Source organism: Haliotis rubra, unplaced genomic scaffold (genome assembly GCF_003918875.1).
Source record: "Haliotis rubra isolate DU_JTF1 unplaced genomic scaffold, ASM391887v1 Scf2748, whole genome shotgun sequence".
Taxonomy (NCBI): domain Eukaryota; kingdom Metazoa; phylum Mollusca; class Gastropoda; order Lepetellida; family Haliotidae; genus Haliotis; species Haliotis rubra.
The window spans coordinates 6,341-13,980 of record NW_025766834.1 but is presented as its reverse complement, the minus strand read 5'-3'; the positions used below and the strand labels follow the sequence as shown (position 1 = coordinate 13,980).

The following is a 7,640-nucleotide window of genomic DNA, read 5'->3' as shown; positions in this document are numbered from 1 at the left end:
CTCAGAATCCACCATAAACCTGTCAGTCTTCTTTGTTGGCAAACCTTTGCGCATCTCTGAAAATGTCAGTACTTTCATGCGAGGTTCCGGATCCCAGAAACTCTTGTTCTTAGTTTCTTTAACGAGGCGCTTTGCTAGGAAATCCTGGTGTTTCTTCTTGCCTTTATCCAAGAAGCCATTCAAACTTTTACTTACCTCAACTGAGGCAACCTGTCCAGTGGCAATGTTGATCAATTCTGGAAGACAAGCACAGTCAGTAGGTCAAATGGATTTTGATATTGAGAAGCAGACTCCATGATGTTGGTAACATCCTGTTCATCCCTGACAAGCCTTGCATTTCCCAAGTTCCTCATGTGGGCTTATCAGTCCTGCTTCGATCACTACACAGAGACTTAAACGCTTCCAGCGTATTCTGCAGTGATATGCCTTGTCTTTAACCATCGGGTAAGAGCACCTTTGCGTAGTGCGTCAGACCAATAACTCCTCCTTTGCTTTTGCCATCCCTGTTGATGGTTTGTTCAGGGCTTGATCTGTTGCCACACTACTGAAGATCTACTGCCTTGAAGATCTTCGTATGACAAACCCATCTCCATCCAAGTTATTGTTATTGTAGGCTGGCAGATCATTGTCTTTCAAGTTGTTCACGTCCGCTACATATGTTGGAACAAACTTGCATATGTGTGTCTACTTGCAGCCACAAACCAGGGAATAGTTTCACATAAAATATTCAGATGAATACTGAAGTTTGCTTCACGCTCTGCCCTCTGTAAGCGCAGAAGTATATCTCTCCATCCAAGAAAGTGTCCCAGTAGGAGAATGTTAGGGACATGGTTCGTCCAACCTGTCTAAACTCATCAATAGTTTTGATGAGTGTATCAAGATGTTGAAACTGAAGTTCATTTGATATCTTGATTGCTGAATCATGATCTTTTGTAGCAAATGCATCTTGCAGTTCCTTCAATTTTGGCCAAGAATGGAAGCTCTCTAAAGTGCAAGTCGTTGTTCTGAAGCCATGACTCCATTGCCACAAGCAACATACGGAATAGAGCTTCATGGCCACCAACTTCAAGCCTCGAAGTCCTCTTGCATATTCCTTTCCTGCAGCATCTTAGGGGCTGTGTTGGACTGCATAGACATCAAAGTCTGTCAATAAAGATACAGAAGGCCTCCCTTCACAATAGAGATGAAAGCCGAGGCTAGCAATAAAAGCCATTGTGGGATGCAAGCCTCCAACTCTCATGGTTACTTTTTGTACAAGGCACGAGGTTTTGCCTTACAGGATTTCCTGTGCCAGCCTTCAGAGTATGGCCATGCCAGCAGTTACAAGTATATGGCTTTGGCCTAGTTTCTCAGCCAGCTGAACTAACTGCAGTAGTACAGTGTATATTGTGGAGAGATCTGTAGTATTTTCCTGTATGCATAAAGGGAAGATATCTCACGGATGCAACAAGGTGAACTTCTCCTCTGATATAAAAAGAATTGAACCAGTCCAGGATGGGAATATGCTGAGATTGTCCTTCTTCTTTCTCCACACGAGCTTGGGCTTCCATATCATGTCCTTTGTTCTGGGCACGAGCATAGGCAGTGGAAGTCGAATAGCCTCCTCAGTATTAGAACTATCAGCCACTGGATTGGGCTGAGGACCGATTGTGCTGGTTTGGTATACCTGGAAACTGAAGTAGTTGAAAATTCATTTACAACTTAGATAATGCTAGTAATGTCTCTACGACAGTGCAGTATTATGTCTACTACTGGGCTCATCTTTGGTCCTACTTAGGAACTTGAATCCAGACTCTCACGAACCAGTACATAGTTGGTTGACAATATTACCCAAACAATGTTGTTTCTTGTTCATATCACATTGTATTTATGAAATTGACATTGCATGTAACTGATAGTTATATGATCAGATAGTGGTTACAGTATCATGTAATTTTTTTCAATGTATACAACTAAATATATTTATCTATTTTTGGTTTCTATTCTCAAAATAATTCATAACACTACCTTGCCAATGGAGCTTCATTGTCATCATGCTGGATGGACTTTTGAGTGACACGTGGAACAGGAGATTCCACTGATATTCCTGTTTCTCCCCCTCTGAAACACAACCGCAGCCGCTGGCATGGGTGGTTGATTTTCCATCAAAGGGCCTCTTCATTTTGATCAAAGTTATCCAATTGCTGCACTGATTTGAAGCTGCTGGCATCACTTTTGACAACTGGAGACCTCTTAGAGCACATACATAGTTTGATCCTGTTGTTGATCAAGGGCGACTGAGGTAAGAAATCGCCGAACTTCATCATAGGATACACAGTGACCCAGCAGTGAATGGAGTTTATCTTAAGGAGGCAGCTTACCTCCCAAATTCATGATGTACGTACACACCAATACCCAAAGTCATGTGGCCTCTTACATGCCTACCTAGATTTAGAGGATGATGTCATGACAAATTCTTTTGAAACATTTGCATCCACCACTATCTTGAAATTTGTTTGTATGAATTTTCGTTGGTAACCCACATTACAAAATCATACAGTAGAATTGGGAACAAATTTGGCACATGACAAATACATTTAGTTGAGTACATGGGTTCATAATACAAATTTGAGTCACAAATGCTTGACATCTGGTATCTCAATATCTTGGCTGCAGAATGAAGGATCTGTTCTTCATCAATCTCAGATAGTCCAGATGTTGGTGTAAGATCACAAAAGATTATTCAGCATCATCAATGAAATACTGTTCTTGCAATTCAGATGCTTTTCGTAAGAGCTGTCACCCACAGAGACTGGGTAATTGAGACCAATAAGCCTGGAACGTCCATGGCGTTCAATGAAACAAGTTTTTCCAAAAAATATTGACTTAATTCTCTCTTTCAGTTTCCATGAATACATAATCAACATGCATTCTGCAACTTAACAAATCTCTTTCAAATTCCATCCTTACTTGAGATAATGTTTTTGTACAGATTTACTCCTGGAAAGTATTGGTTTCTTGAATGTTAGGACACAAGCTGCTTAAAGGCCTTGTTTCAAATTCTGAGTCTCCCTTGTCATGGTCAAACTTTCTCCTTGCTGCTGTAATGTTTCGTTCTGAGATGTATGCAGCATAACAAAGGACGGTGCGCTACCTTTGCAATTAAGGCAAAACAAGTCAGAATAGGTTGTCATACGTAGAATAACCGTTTCATCATATCTAGCAATAGCTGAAGCCAATACCTTTTCATGTGTACCTTGCCCTGTTCCTGTGGCAATCTGTGTTAGTTTCTCACCCTTTTTCCAAATTCTTTGCTACAAATGAAGCAATGTTGCCGGATGTTAAATGATGATGTGTCATTTCTGCTAAGCGGGTGTTGTTGTATATGGATTCTTCAGACTGTGTACGTTGTCAGATATTTGAGTGTTGTCTACATGTACATGCTTCAAATTGGATTTGCTGGTATACGATGCCTCAACAAGACTTGTGAAAAGCAACTTCAATAGTCCCTGTCAAAAATATCATCTTTGAATGGCAATATAGATGATGATACACTTCATCCTGACGTACTTCAGAAGCTGTAAACAATGCTTGCAGTCCATCTACGTGTGGTTTTCTTACAATATTTGATGCCTGTTTCCTTTTTCAGCAAGCCCGGCTATAGACAGAGAATACAATGTCCTATATCACCGGTGGGACTGGCGGATTCTTTTGGCAGATGGTGCCAAAATCCATCCTTATATTGTTTTACACAATAATGAGCATCATAGTCCAACTTTACATTGATCACTGAAACTTCACTCTGTGTTCAATATCTATGTTATCTACAGACAGAGCAGTCACTAATACTCCATATTGATAGCATGCGGTAGGGGAAATCACTCTCAACAAACATTGCCAAATTTAGTAATAATGAAGCGCCCATAAAATCTTGGGTGAAGCTTTATGAATAGACAGTGTTTTTGAGAATGGTTGTTTGACCTCAAGTCACAGTTGGTAATGGTAACATACCTTCAAATGAATTAATGCCCTTTACATGTGCTATCATATGAGTAGTAAACAGGGCTTTTCTGTGTCATTCTGAAAATTATTTATGATAAATGAAAACTATCAATTATTTTTTCTGCACTAACTTATGCATTAAATAATTCATTGTGTCCATCGGTGGCTTCTAATAGAGTTAATGATTAGTACTGAAAAAATTGATGAAACATTACAGATCATTTTAAAAAAGATGAGAGTTGTACCCCATCAAATAATGTTGCAGGGGTGGTTAAGTGAACCCCCAGTCCGAAACATATTTTGCTCTTTGGTAAACTATGGAAACAGAGCATTATATATATTACATACCCATTTCCATATGACCACAACCATACTTTTCTTGAAGAATAGACATATATGTACAAGAAAATATAGGCGTTGTGTCTTGTTATACCATCGGTTGGGGTTGCTCCTATTTTATAGGCCTTTTGAAGAAGAATGGCCACTGGACTATTAACCACGAGGCTACCCCAATCCGTCGAGGAAATAATCTGGGTTGTCAATATTGTTCTTGTATACAAATAATAAAAGCTGGATGGTGACACACAATCTGTCACAACTGATGGTTTACTGTTGGCAGTCGGTCATTACAACATACAGTCTCCATCCTACACTTGTTTCGGTACTTCTTAAATGTTTTGTATATCCTGTGGGTGGAAATGACTGGAACCATCCGCTACTTCGCATTCCTATAGAATTTAACTGCGTTTTGATAATCCTACTGCATACCACTGTCAGCAACATTGTCATCCATGAATCTATTTCTGAAGTAGAAATACTTCAAGTAACACCTTTCTTTGAAATTGATATATCCTTTTCAATTTTTGAATATTTTATAGTCAAGAAGAGGTGCAGCTTCATCGTACTTGAAAACACTATTCCTGTCCACCGTAAAGCAAGCAAATGTATGTATTTTGCGTGAAAAACATCCGACATTAAACCAACCTCGGGCAAGTCGGCAGTCCACAAGACCTAGTTTCTGTTTGGAACGTTGCTCCTGTGCAATCAGCTCCGCCATCGCTTGAACGGGACTGTTACATTGCCTAACCCCGTAGCCAGTGTGTTGAAGGAACCGCATGTTCGGGTACAAGGCACCACACTCCACTGTGTCCACTGCGAGAGTCCTCCATCCACCTCCACTAAAGAAACAGAGAACCAGCTTGTGACGAAAAACGAATATCTACTATCCCCGTTGTTGAGCGGTTGGGTCGATGTTGAAAAGACCTACTCAAATACTTATAAGAGGTTCGACACAAAGTAAAATGAAAGAGAACCAAGAGAAACAATCAATATACCACATTACTGTGTTTTGACTGAACATGAACATTGGGTGAGCCAGACAACCAACTCGAAATGCAAAAAGATAAAAAAAATGTGATAAAGCAGAAATGTTATCTTACCGGGGCATGCTCCAAGGCCACAGCTTCGAAAGCTGTATTGAAAGGATTCTGTACAGAAGGCTCCTCCATTGCTCGGCGGTGGGTTGGTGCAAGTCCTAGTTCTGGTGATAGTCCTGACGGCTGACACCCACAGGTGACGGTACAGGCAGGGATCGACCATTGTCCCACTTTCGTGACACACCACCAGCCACTGAAACGGACAACAGAGGTATCACAAATACCATACTCCCACCGGTAATAGCCTGGAGGTCAGTGTGAAGAGGAGGGGCTGCCACTTTCCAACATTCAACTGTTCTCGTTATGTAAAGCAATATTCCAACAGCTACAGCCTTTAGCGTTTCCATTTTGTTTCTTATGGATATATACTCATGGAAACAAATAAGGAACATATGAAAGTACAGATGTTCCTTTATTCTTCCAGGTTACTTCACAAGGTATGTATTGCACTGTGGGTGAAACATCGAACCCTGTATAACTCGAAGTATAAACTTAGGTCACTTCGACTTCGACACATAGGTGTTTGACTTGATGGACATTAGCTTGAGAGAGGAAACGTTTTACTGACTCTGCACATGCTGGTGTGTCACATGACACCATGACAGTGATGACAGTAATCAGGATCAACAGAGACTAATCGGTGTCTTCTCCCATACAATAAATGAGGGACCACAGGATAATTAGTGGCGCCAGTGAATGGGCCATTTCTGGTTACATATGTTTACCATTAAAAGCGATAACTCTTCTATGTGCACTGGAGACCTCTACCAAGAGTCGATTGTTTGACTAGGACTACACATTGACAATGTGTTTAAGGAAAAACTGTGAAACAGTAATGATACCAGAATTTCCCAAATTTTTCATTTTGTATATTTTATCAATATTATTAACCGTTAGGGGACATATAGGAGAACGTTTGCCATTACATATATGTCATGAACAACAGAGGGACTGGGGATAGACGCTTTACACATGTTTAAGATGATCAGTATTCTGGTAACCGTAAATGTGACATTATGTTCAAGGTCGTTTTGAAATGACTTCAGTTACATCATCCGTGTCGGTTAAATGAAGGATAAGACGTAAAGTAGGCCATTTGCGTGTGGGGTTATTAACACGCAAGAACAGGGATAAGCGTTGTGTCATATCCTTTGACAATTATGTTCCACGTGTTGCCTACGAACCTGTCAGCTGACCGCTTGTGGTGGTCATTAGACACGTGATAGCAAGCGCCAACGTCCACCTAGTGACGTGGCTCCGCATCATTGCTGGTTATTCAAAACCTGAAAGAAGGAATTTTTAAAATATGACGTTGTATGTTTAGGGGATAACTGTACTGTGTTGACGAATTGGGGACGTATACTGGTGGTTATATAGTCGACCATTTAGTTATATCGGCGACGCGTAGGCACAGTGCAGTTATCCCCTATTTTAATTCAACTCGTTTTACGCTGTGTTTTCGTGAAAGAAATTCATTATTTAAACCAGGTCAAAGTTCGTCTAGGTCAAAGGTTAATCAAATACACTCCTTGAACTTACACCATCGCCAGAAAAAGTAGTTCCCTTCCCAAACTTCAACATGTTTATTATGTGCACACTGACTAAATGAGGAATAAATCAGTGTTACAGCTAAAATGGACGGAAGTATCATGAAATCGCTCTCAGTAATCGAAATGAGCGGGCCTCCATATTTCAACGACGGGACATTATCAGTTCTGTTGTCAAAACACGTCAGAACTGGTAACGTCTCGCTCCATAATGACATCATAAATCTTGGTTTCATTATCTAAGAGTGTTTACGGTCAACAGCCCGTTGCGAGTTGTTTGAAGTAAGCTTACAATTAAATTTGTGATACTGTTTTGTCTTTTAACACAAATTTCATCCATAGGGGATGGGATAGGGGAGTTAACTGACCTAGGGTTTAATGTTGACATTAGTTAATGAAGCAATGATACAACCGGATCCTGAAAACAGCCTTACCCCAATAGTGTAGGGATACAATCAAAGGTTTCGGTGAATCGGTTTTCACATTGCGATCGTATATGCTGATTATACGGTCGGAAATTTATAGCATTGACTAATCAGAACTCGTTACATACTAGGTTGAATTAGAATGTGCTCTGATCATCAGGAGGTATATCCAAGGGAAAATACGACATCGGCAAAATAATGAATAAAAACAGCATAAACCAGTTCCATAGTCATAATAATCAGATTGTATA

The 7,640-nt window shown here is 40.2% G+C and overlaps 1 long non-coding RNA gene across 1 annotated transcript; it reads right to left on the bottom strand.

Annotated features, from left to right (window-relative positions):
* Positions 1-5,099: 5,099 nt before the first annotated feature.
* LOC124280821 lies at positions 5,100-5,564 on the bottom strand. Its single transcript, XR_006899779.1, has 2 exons — positions 5,421-5,564; positions 5,100-5,159 (listed from the first exon to the last, which is right to left on the bottom strand). It is a non-coding gene; the product is annotated as an uncharacterized LOC124280821 (long non-coding RNA).
* Positions 5,565-7,640: the final 2,076 nt, after the last annotated feature.